This window comes from Pseudophryne corroboree, unplaced genomic scaffold, assembly GCF_028390025.1.
Source record: "Pseudophryne corroboree isolate aPseCor3 unplaced genomic scaffold, aPseCor3.hap2 scaffold_350, whole genome shotgun sequence".
NCBI lineage: Eukaryota > Metazoa > Chordata > Amphibia > Anura > Myobatrachidae > Pseudophryne > Pseudophryne corroboree.
Window position 1 is genome coordinate 152,438 of NW_026970011.1, and position 18,021 is coordinate 170,458.

At 41.8% G+C, this 18,021-nt stretch overlaps 7 non-coding genes and 1 pseudogene across 7 annotated transcripts; 5 read left to right on the forward strand and 3 right to left on the reverse strand.

Moving 5' to 3' along the window:
* Positions 1 to 675: 675 nt before the first annotated feature.
* Positions 676 to 827, reverse strand: LOC135020632 (U1 spliceosomal RNA; annotated as a pseudogene).
* Positions 828 to 979: 152 nt separating this feature from the next.
* On the reverse strand, positions 980 to 1,143 carry LOC135020408 (U1 spliceosomal RNA). Its single transcript, XR_010217836.1, has one exon. It is a non-coding gene; the product is annotated as a U1 spliceosomal RNA (small nuclear RNA).
* Positions 1,144 to 1,814: 671 nt separating this feature from the next.
* Positions 1,815 to 1,977, reverse strand: LOC135020568 (U1 spliceosomal RNA). The gene has a single exon (XR_010217981.1). It is a non-coding gene; the product is annotated as a U1 spliceosomal RNA (small nuclear RNA).
* Positions 1,978 to 2,121: 144 nt separating this feature from the next.
* Positions 2,122 to 2,237, forward strand: LOC135020710 (U5 spliceosomal RNA). Its single transcript, XR_010218064.1, has one exon. It is a non-coding gene; the product is annotated as a U5 spliceosomal RNA (small nuclear RNA).
* Positions 2,238 to 2,507: 270 nt separating this feature from the next.
* On the forward strand, positions 2,508 to 2,623 carry LOC135020704 (U5 spliceosomal RNA). The gene has a single exon (XR_010218058.1). It is a non-coding gene; the product is annotated as a U5 spliceosomal RNA (small nuclear RNA).
* A 286-nt stretch (positions 2,624 to 2,909) lies between these two features.
* On the forward strand, positions 2,910 to 3,025 carry LOC135020736 (U5 spliceosomal RNA). Its single transcript, XR_010218090.1, has one exon. It is a non-coding gene; the product is annotated as a U5 spliceosomal RNA (small nuclear RNA).
* A 278-nt stretch (positions 3,026 to 3,303) lies between these two features.
* On the forward strand, positions 3,304 to 3,419 carry LOC135020729 (U5 spliceosomal RNA). The gene has a single exon (XR_010218082.1). It is a non-coding gene; the product is annotated as a U5 spliceosomal RNA (small nuclear RNA).
* A 275-nt stretch (positions 3,420 to 3,694) lies between these two features.
* Positions 3,695 to 3,810, forward strand: LOC135020738 (U5 spliceosomal RNA). The gene has a single exon (XR_010218092.1). It is a non-coding gene; the product is annotated as a U5 spliceosomal RNA (small nuclear RNA).
* Positions 3,811 to 18,021: the final 14,211 nt, after the last annotated feature.

Sequence of the window (18,021 nt, forward strand, 5' to 3'; positions counted from 1 at the left end):
GATAGGGCTGGGGAGGGCCGCTGCTCAGGCACATCTCTGTCAAGTAAAGGAGATTCAACTGAGGCAGCACAAGGGAACTCTCATCTGGGGACAACAACTGCAGGGAGAACACATATTTTCAGATGAACATGGGAGGGCAGAAGGCTGCCTAATACTGAAGCACCCCCAAACAACAAACCAAATGCAACAACTAGTGCAAGCATTCCTGGGGGAAGGCCTGCAGCAGATGGATTTGCATATGGTGATGCCATCCAAGCAGTGGGTCAAAGTTGGCTTCAACCCTCGTCTGCATATGAAAAGAGAAAAGGGGCGTGCAGGGCATGGCGGCCTTTTGCGGTGCTTGGATGACCCCTAGTTCGCATTACACACCTCCACCCTCCTTCGGTGTGGGGCTCATGTTGGCTATGCCCCAGCCCCTGAAGCATTCAAGCTGATTTCTTGCAGCAGCTGGGCACTGTAACTGCTCCAGAGCTGCTCTGTAAGGCAAGTAAAAGGGTGTGGGCCCTGCAGCACTACCTGTAGTTTGCATTGTGCGTTGGAAGGCACGAAGTAAGCAGACGGGAGAAGTCAGGATAGTGCGCAAGGGCATAGAAGGGAGCGGCTCAAGAAAAGAGAAGTGGAAACAGACAGCAAACTAGGCTGGAGAGAGACCTGAGACAAAGAGATCTGAATTATACTAGAGCCGACCAAGGGAAACACAAATTATGCAGTCAAGTTTCCCACATTTGGGGAAATCACAGGGGCAGCACAACCAGAGTGCAATGGGTGAGCCTTGCCCTGGGAGAAGCACCTTCATGATCATAGTATCTCACCTGGCAGGTAAGTAGGAGTTGGGCTAGAGCTGGGGAGGGTCGCTGCTCGGGCACCCCCCTGTCAAGTGAAAGAGATCCAACTGAGGCAGCACAAGGGAACTCTCGAAAGAAGAACAAGGCTAGAGGAAGATCTGAGATAAAGAAATCTGATTTTTACCAGAGCTGACCAGAGGAAAGCACAAACACAGTCCCCCACTACCACAAATAATGCAGTCGAGTTTCCCACATTTGGGGAAATCACAGGGGTCAGCATACCCAGAATGCAATGAATGAACCTCACCCTGGGAGAACAATCTTCATGACCATGGTATCGCCTATGCAAAATAAGTATGATTTGGGATAGGGCTGGGGAGGGCCGCTGCTCAGGCACATCTCTGTCAAGTAAAGGAGATTCAACTGAGGCAGCACAAGGGAACTCTCATCTGGGGACAACAACTGCAGGGAGAACACATATTTTCAGATGAACATGGGAGGGCAGAAGGCTGCCTAATACTGAAGCACCCCCAAACAACAAACCAAATGCAACAACTAGTGCAAGCATTCCTGGGGGAAGGCCTGCAGCAGATGGATTTGCATATGGTGATGTCATCCAAACAGTGGGTCAAAGTTGGCTTCAACCCTCGTCTGCATATGAAAAGAGACAAGGGGCGTGCAGGGCATGGCGGCCTTTTGCGGCGCTTGGATGACCCCTAGTTCGCATTACACACCTCCACCCTCCTTCGGTGTGGGGCTCATGTTGGCTATTCCCCAGCCCCTGAAGCATTCAAGCTGATTTCTTGCAGCAGCTGGGCACTGTAACTGCTCCAGAGACGCTCTGTAAGGCAAGTAAAAGGGTGTGGGTCCTGCAGCACTACCTGTAGTTTGCATTGTGCGTTGGAAGGCACGAAGTAAGCAGACGGGAGAAGTCAGGATAGTGCGCAAGGGCATAGAAGGGAGCTGCTCAAGAAAAGAGAAGTAGAAACAGACAGCAAACTAGGCTGGAGAGAGACCTGAGACAAAGAGATCTGAATTATACGAGAGCCGACCAGGGGAAACACAAATTATGCAGTCAAGTTTCCCACATTTGGGGAAATCGCAGAAGCAGCACACCCAGAGTGCAATGGGTGAGCCTTGCCCTGGGAGAAGCACCTTCATGATCATAGTATCTCACCTGGCAGGTAAGTAGGAGTTGGGCTAGAGCTGGGGAGGGTCGCTGCTCGAGCATCCCCCTGTCAAGTAAAGGAGATTCAACTGAGGCAGCACAAGGGAACTCTCATCTGGGGACAACAACTGCAGGGAGAACACATATTTTCAGATAAAAATCTTGGTCATGCTCTGGTTTCTCTTCAGAACGAACAAATCTTTCGCCTTTTACTAAAGATTTCCGTGGAGAGGAGCAAAACCGAGTTTTATCTCAATTTTTGCATGCCCCATCTTTTTGGGGTTTCTTTTATCGGTTTAAAGATAGAATGAGTGTGCTTTAATGTAAGCTCATTTGCATAGAAATGACAGTAAATGTTTGTTTCTTTTCAAACAGAACTTTCTTGACCATGCTACTTGCTTGAAAGATCTGGGAGCACATGGAATACAGTACAAACCATGCTTATAGCAAGGAGAAGACAGGTGAGAAATCTGCTTTCTTTCAAATTGGGCGCTCACTTTGATCTGAATAAGGACTGCTGGCACGGCACTCAGGCGACAGGTGGAATCTTGGTCATGCTCTGGTTTCTCTTCAGAACGAACAAATCTTTCGCCTTTTACTAAAGATTTCCGTGGAGAGGAGCAAAACTGAGTTTTATCTCAATTTTTGCATGCCCCATATTATTGGGGTTTCTTTTATCGGATTAAAGACAGAACGAGTGTGCTTTCTTGTTAGCTTTAATGTAAGTTTACTTGCATAACAATGACAATAAATGTCTGTTTCTTTTCAAGCAGAACTTTCTTGACCATACTAATTGCTTGAAAGATCTGGGAGCACATGGAAAAGAGTACAAACCATGCTTATAGCAAGGGGAAGCCTGGTGAGAAATCTGCTTTCTTTCTTTCAAATTGGGTGCTCACTTTGAGCTGAATGAGGACTGCTGGCATGGCACTCAGGCGACAGGTGGAATCTTGGTCATGCTCTGGTTTCTCTTCAGAACGAACAAATCTTTCGCCTTTTACTAAAGATTTCCATGGAGAGGAGCAAAACTGAGTTTTATCTCAATTTTTGCATGCCCCGTCTTATTGGGGTTTCTTTTATCAGTTTAAAGATAGAACGAGTGTGCTTTAATGTAAGCTCATTTGCGTAGAAATGACAGTAAATGTTTGTTTCTTTTCAAACAGAACTTTCTTGACTATACTAATTGCTTGAAAGATCTGGGAGCACATGGAAAAGAGTACAAACCATGTTTATAGCAAGGGGAAGCCTGGTGAGAAATCTGCTTTCTTTCTTTCTTTCAAATTGGGTGCTCACTTTGAGCTGAATGAGGACTGCTGGCATGGCACTCAGGCGACAGGTAGAATCTTGGTCATGCTGTGGTTTCTCTTCAGAACGAACAAATCTTTCGCCTTTTACTAAAGATTTCCGTGGAGAGGAGCAAAACTGAGTTTTATCTCAATTTTTGCATGCCCCATCTTATTGGGGTTTTATTTTATTGGTTTAAAGATAGAACGAGTGTGCTTTAATGTAAGCTCATTTGCATAGAAATGACAGTAAATGTTTGTTTCTTTTCAAACAGAACTTTCTTGACCACACTAATTGTTTGAAAGATCTGGGAGCACATGGAAAAGAGTACAAACCATGTTTATAGCAAGGGGAAGCCTGGTGAGAAATCTGCTTTCTTTCATTCAAATTGGGTGCTCACTTTGAGCTGAATGAGAACTGCTGGCATGGCACTCAGGCGACAGGTGGAATCTTGGTCATGCTCTGGTTTCTCTTCAGAACTAACAAATATTTCGCCTTTTATTAAAGATTTCCGTGGAGAGGAGCAAAACTGAGTTTTATCTCAATTTTTGCATGCCCCATATTATTGGGGTTTCTTTTATCAGTTTAAAGACAGAACGAGTGTGCTTTCTTGTTAGCTTTAATGTAAGTTTATTTGCATAACAATGACAGTAAATGTTTGTTTCTTTTCAAACAGAACTTTCTTGACCATGCTACTTGCTTGAAAGATCTGGGAGCACATGGAAAACAGTACAAACCATGCAGTATCACAAGAGCCTTTATTTGATCTTTCATGAAGATAGAGCAGAATTGAGGACACGTCAACAATTTCTGCCGAAGGTGGTTCATCTTTCCACATGGTGCCTTTGGCCACTGACACCTTCGTTGAGTCAAAGTCTCTGGCTGTGGTCAGAACTTTGAAAATTTATGTCACCAGAACGGTTCAGATTAGGAAAACAGAGGCTCTGTTTGTCCTGTATGCTCCCAACATGATTGGGTGTCCTGCTTCCATGCAGACCATTATGCGCTGGATCTGTGGTAAGATTCAGCATGCTCATTCCACGGCAGGATTGCCGTTACTGAATTAGGTGAAGACCCATTCTACTAGAAAGGTGGGTTCATCCTGGGCAGCTGGTCGGGGAGTCTCGGCATTGCAACTTTGCCGAGCAGCTATTTAGTAAACACTTTTGCTAAGTTTTACAAGTTTGATACCTTGGCTGATGATAACCTCAAGTTGGGTCATTCGGTGCTGCAGAGTCGTACGCACTCTCCCACCCGTTCAAGAGCTTTGGTATAACCCCATGGTTCTTAATGTGACCCCAGCATCCTCTAGGTCGTATGAGAAAATAGGATTTTAATACCTACCGGTAAATCCTTTTCTCTTAGTACGTAGAGGATGCTGGGCACCCGTCCCAGTCCATACGGTGTCTGCAGTTATTACTTGTGGTTATACACATGTTGTGTTACGGTTCTGGTCAGCTTTTTGCTGCAATTGTTCATGCCGTTGGCTTGTGTTCTGTTGAATGCCACGTTCTGCGGCATGCTTAAGGTGTGAGCTGGTAAGATGCTCACCTTAGTTTAACAATAAATCCTTTCCTCGAAATGTCCGTCTCCCTGGGCACAGTTCCTATAACTGGAGTCTGGAGGAGGGGCATAGAGGGAGGAGCCAGTTCACACCCTTTGAAAGTCTTAAAGTGCCCATGTCTCTTGCAGATCCCGTCTATACCCCATGGTTCTTAATGTGACCCCAGCATCCTCTACGGACTAAGAGAAAAGGATGCCCTTGTGTACTATCCTGACTTCTCCTCCCGTCTGCTTACTTTGTGCCTTCCAACGCACAATGCGAACTACAGGTGGTGCTGCAGGGCCCACACCCTTTTACTTGCCTTACAGAGCAGCTCTGGAGCTGTTACAGTGCCCAGCTGCTGCAAGAAATCAGCATGAATGCTTCAGGGGATGGGGCATGGCCAACATGAGCCCCACACCAAAGGAGGGTGGGGGTGTTTAATGCGAACTAGGGGTCATCCAAGCACTGCAAAAGGCCGCCATGCCCTGCATGCCCCTTTTCTCTTTTTATATGCAGATGAGGGTTCCAGCCAACTTTGGCCCACTGCTTGGATGACATCACCGTATGCAAATCCGTCTGCTGCAGACCTTCCCCCAGGAATGCTTGTACTAGTTGTTGGATATGGTTTGATATTTGATGGTGCTTCAGTATTAGGCAGCCTTCCGCCCTCCCATGTTCATCTGAAAAGATGTGGTCTCCCTGCAGTTGTTGTCCCCAGACGAGAGTTCCCTTGTGCTTCCTCAGTTGAATCTCCTTAACTTGACGGGGGAGGGGCTGCCCGAGCTGCCACCCTCCCCAGCCCTATCCCAACTCATACTTATTTTACATATTAGATCTCTTGATCATGAAGATTGTTCTCACAGGGTGAGGCTCATCCATTATATTTTAAAATAGGAAGGTACAAATTACATATTTGAATTGCATCTATGTGCTGGATTCAAATGTCCCCCCCCCCTTCCTTTCTCAATTGTGCCCGTCAGCAGCTATTCTAAGGTTGCTGCCAATGGGTGTGACACATTAATTTCTTCTGTGGGGTACACTGGACTCCACAAGGATTCACATTGGGGTGTAGAGTAGGATCTTGATCTGAGGCACCAACCGGCTCAAAGCTTTTGACTGTTCCCAAGAAGCTCAGTGCATTCTCCTCTATAACCCCGCTTCCATGAACAGGGAGCTCAGTTTGTAGTTGGTGCCTTCAGTAGCAGGCCAATTAACAGGGGCCTGCCTCAGGCAGCCTATTCTTAGCTATTAATTTTGACAAGAAAAGAAGAACTTGTTTTATGAGAATCTACAAGGGCTGCAGCAGGCTAGGTCTAATAGACATCTTTACTGCAGCTTCATCACTCCCAGCGGCGCTGTATACTCCCGTGCCCTGGTTGCTGGGTCACTGCAGCGGAGGCTCTGGTTTCATCCTAAGGTCAGTCACACACACACCACCCTTCCGGATCACGAGGCCGCTGATGAAGGGGAGCGAGGCCGTAGGGGGTGGGCCGTGTGCGCACTGCGGTGGACACTGATTACTGGGCAGCCGCTCCACTAGCCACCAGGTACAGTTAAGGAGCACAGGTCTGGGGGTTTTTCTCCTATATTAACCCAATTTTGTACTGCCCGCAGCGCATTGTGATAGGTAATAGGGCCTGATTCAGGTTGGATTGCAATCACAATAAGCGATCCAACTGCAAAAATTGCTAAGAGCATACGCATGTGCCTGCATTTTCTGCGGCACCCCGCAGAGAATGTGATCGCCTCTGCCTGTCAATCGGGGCGGGGAAGGGGGGGAGAGGTGGGTCAGCAACACTCCATTTCCAAGTCAGGGATGGAGCGGTGCGGGGGCAAGGCTTCAAAATGGGGTCTGCAACGGAGGAGACACAGGGGGCGTGGTCACAGCGGCTGTATGACATCACATTCAGCCGCTGTGATCACAAAAATGGTGGCGGCTTCCTGCGCGCACATACAGTCTGCACCAGCAGGAGCCTACACCATTTTTTATGATCACGCTGAACTGCAGTGCGACTGCAATTACAGCATGGTCAAGAAGGGAGGCGTCATGCTGGGTGGCCATGCCCTGTCACTGTGCAGGAGCCAGCACCGCTCACACACTTGTCCCCGGGTGCAGCCCCCAACCCCCGGGACACCCGGAGCAACAAAATGTAGATTCAGGCCACCAGGCCACGCCCCTACCTATGAAACCATGCCTCCTTTTTACCATTGCGCTGCTTATCTGCGCGCACTGCATTACAATCTCCCTCGCCACCTCTCTGGGTGTCACCAGTGATAGTGACACCTCTGCCATGCTTGTAGCAGCTGGTCCTAAGATCTACGCCTCAAACCCTGAGTGTTTGCCCTTGTGACTTGTTGATCATCATAGCGAAGCAGATGCTTACAGAAAACTGCAGGGGCTTAGATTGAAAATAAAAAAATTGATGGGTATAAGGTAGAGAGGAGCGGGTTCGGTTCTCCGAGAACCGAATTCCCCACGAACTCCACGTTGTTTACACTGGTCCGAGGCAGGCTCGGTTGTTCCCGCCTGACTCGGAAAACCTGAACAAGGGAAAATGTCATCATCCCGCTGTCGGATTCTCGCGAGATTCGGATTCCATATAAAGAGCTGCGCGTTGCTGCCATTTTTACTCGTGCATTGAAGAGAGAGCGGAGAGGACGTGGCTATGTTCTCTCAGTGGAAATCTCAATATCAGTGCTCAGTATCAGTGGTTACTTATTGCTGCTCAGTAATACTAGTAGTGTGTCTCTCCTGCTCAGTGTCAGTTCTCAGTAGTATCCTCATCAGTGCTCAGTATCACTGCTCATTGTCTTGTGCTGCATTGTGGTGCTCAGCATACTACAGTACATTACTAATAGTCCAGTGCTGCATCTTGCTGCTCAGTGTCAGTTCTAGTATCCTCATCAGTGCTCACTATCACTGCTCATTGCATTGTGGTGTTCTGTATACTACAATAACATAGTAATATAGTAACATAGTTTTTGAGGTTGAATAGAGGCAAATTGCCCATCGTGTTCAACCTGTTTTAAGTTGTGATGATTCTACATACTTGCTGAATAATGTTTTATGACTAGTTAGCTACTATAACTCATGTTACCCCCGGATTAACCATGTTGATATTTTAAGTATTATAACCTTGGATAGCTTTTTCATTCAGAAATGTATCCATTCCTTTTTTAAATCCAATTACAGAGTCCGCCATTACCACCTTCCCTGGCAGGGAATTCCACATCCTGATTGCCCTAACAGTGAAGAAACCTTTCCTCCATTGCGTTCTGAACTTTCCTCCAGTCGCAGCGAGTGACCACGTGTTCGTTTAATAAATAATTCCTCTGATAACTCTTTGTTATGTATCTTTACATATTTGAAGATATTAATAATATCTCCTCTTAGGCACCTCTTTTCTAGTGTATAAATATTCAGCCTAGTAAGTCTTTCCTTATAGTCCAGTACTTTTAGGCCTTTAATCAATTTAGTCTTCAGGATCTCTTACACTTCCATGAGCAGCAGAGTAGTGCAATGGAAGCATGCTGGGCCCATAACCCAGAGGTTGATTGATCGAAACTATCCTCTGCTATGTGCATTTTTTTTTGTTAATTAAAGTAATCAAAAACTGGGATTGATATTTTTGCTCTTTTATTTTTACTTAAAGTACAATAACTTTTACCATTTTAATTTGTTTTAATAGTATATTGACAGTATTGTTTTCTTTCAAAAATCCAATTAATTTTCTTTACCCGATTATTAAAATGGTAATTGACAAAAACAAACTACATTGTCACCAGAAGAGCAATGCAAAATGTACAAGTGATATATTAAAATCATCTTTCCAGCTTGAATTTCAATGATGCATTGGGGCAACGATTTTGTGAGAAACATCTTCACCCTTAAATAAAGATTTTCTTAATTCCTTACCTGTGTGCTAATTAGATATCACCTTGTTTTCACATTAAACAGACTTCCACATGCGAAAGCAGCAAGGATGCAGTGGCGTTAATGTTTCCTGGTGTCAACCTGTATTATTTCAGTAGACATTGAAATGAGGATGCATCTTGCTGCCTTTCCAATGAAGCAAGTTTAATTTAGTAATAGGTGAAAAACCATCCCTACAAAGGTGTTAATCAGAGACTTGGCTTTGTGGACACTTTTCAGAGAACAAATTTGTTAGTATAAAAATAAAGCCAGAAAATGAAGAGCTGTTTAATCACTCAATTGGATTTTTCTGCCAGCATATTTCTTTTTCTCTGCAACCCACTGCTAAATTGTGCTTCCTAGCTGTTTTTATAAAATCACTGAATCAAATCTAAACATCAGAGAAGGCCAGGTACCCTACACCATAACAGTGGGTTTGAAATTTTGACTTGTCTACTTAAAGATCACCAAAATCTGATAACAAGGTCAATTAAGTCCCTGGGTGGGATTGAACCACCAACCTTTTGGTTAATAGCCTTACACACTAACTGATTGCGCCACAGAGACACCTTGCAAAAGTCAATACTGACAAAGGCTAATAATCATTCATCTAGAACGTTTCCTAGAAAAACTTTAAAAAGTCAATAATCAAGATACACATTGGTACTTTCCCATGATGAGTGAGTGCTTCAGGATTTCTTGCACTTACATGGGCTATTAACCAAAAGGTTGGAGGTTCAATCCCACCCAGGGATGTAATTGACCTTGTCATCAGATTTTGGTGATCTTTAAGTAGACAAGTCAAAATTTCAAACCCCCTCTTATGGTGTAGGGTACCTGGCCTTCTCTGACGTAATCAGAGTTAGATTTAATTAAGTGATTTTATAAAAAACAGCTAGGAAGCACAATATCTCTCTTTTGCAAAGAGCTAGGCATTGGAAAATTCAGGGCTATAACGTGTAGATGAAGCACTAACAGGAGGCTTTAAAATTTTCATTCTAGTGTCTTTCGTTTGGGAGAAAAATGCAAAGGTACAATACAGTTTTTCCTTGCCGATATCTCTCTTTTGCAAAGAGATAGGCATTGGAAAATTCAGGGCTATAACGTGTAGATGAAGCACTAACAGGAGGCTTTAAAATTTTCATTCTAGTGTCTTTCGTTTGGGAGAAAAATGCAAAGGTACAATACAGCTTTTCCTTGCCAATATCTCTCTTTTGCAAAGAGCTAGGCATTGGAAAATTCAGGGCAATAACGTGTAGATGAAGCACTAACAGGAGGCTTTAAAATTTTCATTCTAGTGTCTTTCGTTTGGGAGAAAAATGCAAAAGTACAATGCAGCTTTTCCTTGCCGATATCTCTCTTTTGCAAAGAGATAGGCATTGGAAAATGCAGGGCTATAACGTGTAGATGAAGCACTAACAGGAGGCTTTAAAATTTTCATTCTAGTGTCTTTCGTTTGGGAGAAAAATGCAAAGGTACAATACAGCATTTCCTTGCCGATATCTCTCTTTTGCAAAGAGATAGGCATTGGAAAATTCAGGGCTATAACGTGTAGATGAAGCACTAACAGGAGGCTTTAAAATTTTCATTCTAGTGTCTTTCGTTTGGGAGAAAAATGCAAAGGTACAATACAGCTTTTCCTTGCCGATATCTCTCTTTTGCAAAGAGCTAGGCATTGGAAAATTCAGGGCTATACCGTGTAGATGAAGCACTAACAGGAGGCTTTTAAATTTTCATTCTAGTGTCTTTCGTTTGGGAGAAAAATGCAAAGGTACAATACAGCTTTTCCTTGCCAATATCTCTCTTTTGCAAAGAGCTAGGCATTGGAAAATTCAGGGCTATAACGTGTAGATGAAGCACTAACAGGAGGCTTTTAAATTTTCATTCTAGTGTCCTTCGTTTGGGAGAAAAATGCAAAGGTACAATACAGCTTTTCCTTGCCGATATCTCTCTTTTGCAAAGAGATAGGCATTGGAAAATTCAGGGCTATAACGTGTAGATGAAGCACTAACAGGAGGCTTTAAAATTTTCATTCTAGTGTCTTTCGTTTGGGAGAAAAATGCAAAGGTACAATACAGTTTTTCCTTGCCGATATCTCTCTTTTGCAAAGAGATAGGCATTGGAAAATTCAGGGCTATAACGTGTAGATGAAGCACTAACAGGAGGCTTTAAAATTTTCATTCTAGTGTCTTTCGTTTGGGAGAAAAATGCAAAGGTACAATACAGCTTTTCCTTGCCAATATCTCTCTTTTGCAAAGAGCTAGGCATTGGAAAATTCAGGGCAATAACGTGTAGATGAAGCACTAACAGGAGGCTTTAAAATTTTCATTCTAGTGTCTTTCGTTTGGGAGAAAAATGCAAAAGTACAATGCAGCTTTTCCTTGCCGATATCTCTCTTTTGCAAAGAGATAGGCATTGGAAAATGCAGGGCTATAACGTGTAGATGAAGCACTAACAGGAGGCTTTAAAATTTTCATTCTAGTGTCTTTCGTTTGGGAGAAAAATGCAAAGGTACAATACAGCATTTCCTTGCCGATATCTCTCTTTTGCAAAGAGATAGGCATTGGAAAATTCAGGGCTATAACGTGTAGATGAAGCACTAACAGGAGGCTTTAAAATTTTCATTCTAGTGTCTTTCGTTTGGGAGAAAAATGCAAAGGTACAATACAGCTTTTCCTTGCCGATATCTCTCTTTTGCAAAGAGCTAGGCATTGGAAAATTCAGGGCTATACCGTGTAGATGAAGCACTAACAGGAGGCTTTTAAATTTTCATTCTAGTGTCTTTCGTTTGGGAGAAAAATGCAAAGGTACAATACAGCTTTTCCTTGCCAATATCTCTCTTTTGCAAAGAGCTAGGCATTGGAAAATTCAGGGCTATAACGTGTAGATGAAGCACTAACAGGAGGCTTTAAAATTTTCATTCTAGTGTCTTTCGTTTGGGAGAAAAATGCAAAAGTACAATGCAGCTTTTCCTTGCCGATATCTCTCTTTTGCAAAGAGATAGGCATTGGAAAATTCAGGGCTATAACGTGTAGATGAAGCACTAATAGGAGGCTTTAAAATTTTCATTCTAGTGTCTTTCGTTTGGGAGAAAAAAGCAAAGGTACAATACAGCTTTTCCTTGCCGATATCTCTCTTTTGCAAAGAGATAGGCATTGGAAAATTCAGGGCTATAACGTGTAGATGAAGCACTAACAGGAGGCTTTAAAATTTTCATTCTAGTGTCTTTCGTTTGGGAGAATAATGCAAAGGTACAATACAGCTTTTCCTTGCCGATATCTCTCTTTTGCAAAGAGCTAGGCATTGGAAAATTCAGGGCTATAACGTGTAGATGAAGCACTAACAGTAGGCTTTAAAATTTTCATTCTAGTGTCTTTTGTTTGGGAGAAAAATGCAAAGGTACAATACAGCTTTTCCTTGCCGATATCTCTCTTTTGCAAAGAAATAGGCATTGGAAAATTCAGGGCTATAACGTGTAGATGAAGCACTAACAGGAGGCTTTAAAATTTTCATTCTAGTGTCCTTCGTTTGGGAGAAAAATGCAAAGGTACAATACAGCTTTTCCTTGCCGATATCTCTCTTTTGCAAAGAGATAGGCATTGGAAAATTCAGGGCTATATCGTGTAGATGAAGCACTAACAGGAGGCTTTAAAATTTTCATTCTAGTGTCTTTCGTTTGGGAGAAAAATGCAAAGGTACAATACAGCTTTTCCTTGCCAATATCTCTCTTTTGCAAAGAGCTAGGCATTGGAAAATTCAGGTCTATAACGTGTAGATGAAGCACTAACAGGAGGCTTTAAAATTTTCATTCTAGTGTCTTTCGTTTGGGAGAAAAATGCAAAAGTACAATGCAGCTTTTCCTTGCCGATATCTCTCTTTTGCAAAGAGATAGGCATTTGAAAATGCAGGGCTATAACGTGTAGATGAAGCACTAACAGGAGGCTTTAAAATTTTCATTCTAGTGTCTTTCGTTTGGGAGAAAAATGCAAAGGTACAATACAGCATTTCCTTGCCGATATCTCTCTTTTGCAAAGAGATAGGCATTGGAAAATTCAGGGCTATAACGTGTAGATGAAGCACTAACAGGAGACTTTAAAATTTTCATTCTAGTGTCTTTCGTTTGGGAGAAAAATGCAAAGGTACAATACAGCTTTTCCTTGCCGATATCTCTCTTTTGCAAAGAGATAGGCATTGGAAAATTCAGGGCTATAACGTGTAGATGAAGCACTAACAGGAGGCTTTAACATTTTCATTCTAGTGTACTTCGTTTGGGAGAAAAATGCAAAGGTACAATACAGCTTTTCCTTGCCGATATCTCTCTTTTGCAAAGAGATAGGCATTGGAAAATTCAGGGCTATAACGTGTAGATGAAACACTAATAGGAGGCTTTAAAATTTTCATTCTAGTGTCCTTCGTTTGGGAGAAAAATGCAAAGGTACAATACAGCTTTTCCTTGCCGATATCTCTCTTTTGCAAAGAGATAGGCATTGGAAAATTCAGGGCTATAACGTGTAGATGAAGCACTAACAGGAGGCTTTAAAATTTTCATTCTAGTGTCTTTCGTTTGGGAGAAAAATGCAAAGGTACAATACAGCTTTTCCTTGCCGATATCTCTCTTTTGCAAAGAGCTAGGCATTGGAAAATTCAGGGCTATAACGTGTAGATGAAGCACTAACAGTAGGCTTTAAAATTTTCATTCTAGTGTCTTTCGTTTGGGAGAAAAATGCAAAGGTACAATACAGCTTTTCCTTGCCGATATCTCTCTTTTGCAAAGAAATAGGCATTGGAAAATTCAGGGCTATAACGTGTAGATGAAGCACTAACAGGAGGCTTTAAAATTTTCATTCTAGTGTCCTTCGTTTGGGAGAAAAATGCAAAGGTACAATACAGCTTTTCCTTGCCGATATCTCTCTTTTGCAAAGAGATAGGCATTGGAAAATTCAGGGCTATATCGTGTAGATGAAGCACTAACAGGAGGCTTTAAAATTTTCATTCTAGTGTCTTTCGTTTGGGAGAAAAATGCAAAGGTACAATACAGCTTTTCCTTGCCAATATCTCTCTTTTGCAAAGAGCTAGGCATTGGAAAATTCAGGGCTATAACGTGTAGATGAAGCACTAACAGGAGGCTTTAAAATTTTCATTCTAGTGTCTTTCGTTTGGGAGAAAAATGCAAAAGTACAATGCAGCTTTTCCTTGCCGATATCTCTCTTTTGCAAAGAGATAGGCATTTGAAAATGCAGGGCTATAACGTGTAGATGAAGCACTAACAGGAGGCTTTAAAATTTTCATTCTAGTGTCTTTCGTTTGGGAGAAAAATGCAAAGGTACAATACAGCATTTCCTTGCCGATATCTCTCTTTTGCAAAGAGATAGGCATTGGAAAATTCAGGGCTATAACGTGTAGATGAAGCACTAACAGGAGGCTTTAAAATTTTCATTCTAGTGTCTTTCGTTTGGGAGAAAAATGCAAAGGTACAATACAGCTTTTCCTTGCCGATATCTCTCTTTTGCAAAGAGATAGGCATTGGAAAATTCAGGGCTATAACGTGTAGATGAAGCACTAACAGGAGGCTTTAACATTTTCATTCTAGTGTACTTCGTTTGGGAGAAAAATGCAAAGGTACAATACAGCTTTTCCTTGCCGATATCTCTCTTTTGCAAAGAGATAGGCATTGGAAAATTCAGGGCTATAACGTGTAGATGAAGCACTAATAGGAGGCTTTAAAATTTTCATTCTAGTGTCCTTCGTTTGGGAGAAAAATGCAAAGGTACAATACAGCTTTTCCTTGCCGATATCTCTCTTTTGCAAAGAGATAGGCATTGGGAAATTCAGGGCTATAACGTGTAGATGAAGCACTAACAGGAGGCTTTAAAATTTTCATTCTAGTGTCTTTCGTTTGGGAGAAAAATGCTAAGGTACAATACAGTTTTTCCTTGCCGATATCTCTCTTTTGCAAAGAGATAGGCATTGGAAAATTCAGGGCTATAACGTGTAGATGAAGCACTAACAGGAGGCTTTAAAATTTTCATTCTAGTGTCTTTCGTTTGGGAGAAAAATGCAAAGGTACAATACAGCTTTTCCTTGCCAATATCTCTCTTTTGCAAAGAGCTAGGCATTGGAAAATTCAGGGCAATAACGTGTAGATGAAGCACTAACAGGAGGCTTTCAAATTTTCATTCTAGTGTCTTTCGTTTGGGAGAAAAATGCAAAAGTACAATGCAGCTTTTCCTTGCCGATATCTCTCTTTTGCAAAGAGATAGGCATTGGAAAATGCAGGGCTATAACGTGTAGATGAAGCACTAACAGGAGGCTTTAAAATTTTCATTCTAGTGTCTTTCGTTTGGGAGAAAAATGCAAAGGTACAATACAGCATTTCCTTGCCGATATCTCTCTTTTGCAAAGAGATAGGCATTGGAAAATTCAGGGCTATAACGTGTAGATGAAGCACTAACAGGAGGCTTTAACATTTTCATTCTAGTGTCTTTCGTTTGGGAGAAAAATGCAAAGGTACAATACAGCTTTTCCTTGCCGATATCTCTCTTTTGCAAAGAGCTAGGCATTGGAAAATTCAGGGCTATACCGTGTAGATGAAGCACTAACAGGAGGCTTTTAAATTTTCATTCTAGTGTCTTTCGTTTGGGAGAAAAATGCAAAGGTACAATACAGCTTTTCCTTGCCAATATCTCTCTTTTGCAAAGAGCTAGGCATTGGAAAATTCAGGGCTATAACGTGTAGATGAAGCACTAACAGGAGGCTTTAAAATTTTCATTCTAGTGTCTTTCGTTTGGGAGAAAAATGCAAAAGTACAATGCAGCTTTTCCTTGCCGATATCTCTCTTTTGCAAAGAGATAGGCATTGGAAAATTCAGGGCTATAACGTGTAGATGAAGCACTAATAGGAGGCTTTAAAATTTTCATTCTAGTGTCTTTCGTTTGGGAGAAAAAAGCAAAGGTACAATACAGCTTTTCCTTGCCGATATCTCTCTTTTGCAAAGAGATAGGCATTGGAAAATTCAGGGCTATAACGTGTAGATGAAGCACTAACAGGAGGCTTTAAAATTTTCATTCTAGTGTCTTTCGTTTGGGAGAAAAATGCAAAGGTACAATACAGCTTTTCCTTGCCGATATCTCTCTTTTGCAAAGAGCTAGGCATTGGAAAATTCAGGGCTATAACGTGTAGATGAAGCACTAACAGTAGGCTTTAAAATTTTCATTCTAGTGTCTTTCGTTTGGGAGAAAAATGCAAAGGTACAATACAGCTTTTCCTTGCCGATATCTCTCTTTTGCAAAGAAATAGGCATTGGAAAATTCAGGGCTATAACGTGTAGATGAAGCACTAACAGGAGGCTTTAAAATTTTCATTCTAGTGTCCTTCGTTTGGGAGAAAAATGCAAAGGTACAATACAGCTTTTCCTTGCCGATATCTCTCTTTTGCAAAGAGATAGGCATTGGAAAATTCAGGGCTATATCGTGTAGATGAAGCACTAACAGGAAGCTTTAAAATTTTCATTCTAGTGTCTTTCGTTTGGGAGAAAAATGCAAAGGTACAATACAGCTTTTCCTTGCCAATATCTCTCTTTTGCAAAGAGCTAGGCATTGGAAAATTCAGGGCTATAACGTGTAGATGAAGCACTAACAGGAGGCTTTAAAATTTTCATTCTAGTGTCTTTCGTTTGGGAGAAAAATGCAAAAGTACAATGCAGCTTTTCCTTGCCGATATCTCTCTTTTGCAAAGAGATAGGCATTGGAAAACGCAGGGCTATAACGTGTAGATGAAGCACTAACAGGAGGCTTTAAAATTTTCATTCTAGTGTCTTTCGTTTGGGAGAAAAATGCAAAGGTACAATACAGCATTTCCTTGCCGATATCTCTCTTTTGCAAAGAGATAGGCATTGGAAAATTCAGGGCTATAACGTGTAGATGAAGCACTAACAGGAGGCTTTAAAATTTTCATTCTAGTGTCTTTCGTTTGGGAGAAAAATGCAAAGGTACAATACAGCTTTTCCTTGCCGATATCTCTCTTTTGCAAAGAGATAGGCATTGGAAAATTCAGGGCTATAACGTGTAGATGAAGCACTAACAGGAGGCTTTAACATTTTCATTCTAGTGTACTTCGTTTGGGAGAAAAATGCAAAGGTACAATACAGCTTTTCCTTGCCGATATCTCTCTTTTGCAAAGAGATAGGCATTGGAAAATTCAGGGCTATAACGTGTAGATGAAGCACTAACAGGAGGCTTTAACATTTTCATTCTAGTGTACTTCGTTTGGGAGAAAAATGCAAAGGTACAATACAGCTTTTCCTTGCCGATATCTCTCTTTTGCAAAGAGATAGGCATTGGAAAATTCAGGGCTATAACGTGTAGATGAAGCACTAATAGGAGGCTTTAGAATTTTCATTCTAGTGTCCTTCGTTTGGGAGAAAAATGCAAAGGTACAATACAGCTTTTCCTTGCCGATATCTCTCTTTTGCAAAGAGATAGGCATTGGAAAATTCAGGGCTATAACGTGTAGATGAAGCACTAACAGGAGGCTTTAAAATTTTCATTCTAGTGTCTTTCGTTTGGGAGAAAAATGCAAAGGTACAATACAGTTTTTCCTTGCCGATATCTCTCTTTTGCAAAGAGATAGGCATTGGAAAATTCAGGGCTATAACGTGTAGATGAAGCACTAACAGGAGGCTTTAAAATTTTCATTCTAGTGTCTTTCGTTTGGGAGAAAAATGCAAAGGTACAATACAGCTTTTCCTTGCCAATATCTCTCTTTTGCAAAGAGCTAGGCATTGGAAAATTCAGGGCAATAACGTGTAGATGAAGCACTAATAGGAGGCTTTAGAATTTTCATTCTAGTGTCCTTCGTTTGGGAGAAAAATGCAAAGGTACAATACAGCTTTTCCTTGCCGATATCTCTCTTTTGCAAAGAGATAGGCATTGGAAAATTCAGGGCTATAACGTGTAGATGAAGCACTAACAGGAGGCTTTAAAATTTTCATTCTAGTGTCTTTCGTTTGGGAGAAAAATGCAAAGGTACAATACAGTTTTTCCTTGCCGATATCTCTCTTTTGCAAAGAGATAGGCATTGGAAAATTCAGGGCTATAACGTGTAGATGAAGCACTAACAGGAGGCTTTAAAATTTTCATTCTAGTGTCTTTCGTTTGGGAGAAAAATGCAAAGGTACAATACAGCTTTTCCTTGCCAATATCTCTCTTTTGCAAAGAGCTAGGCATTGGAAAATTCAGGGCAATAACGTGTAGATGAAGCACTAACAGGAGGCTTTAAAATTTTCATTCTAGTGTCTTTCGTTTGGGAGAAAAATGCAAAGGTACAA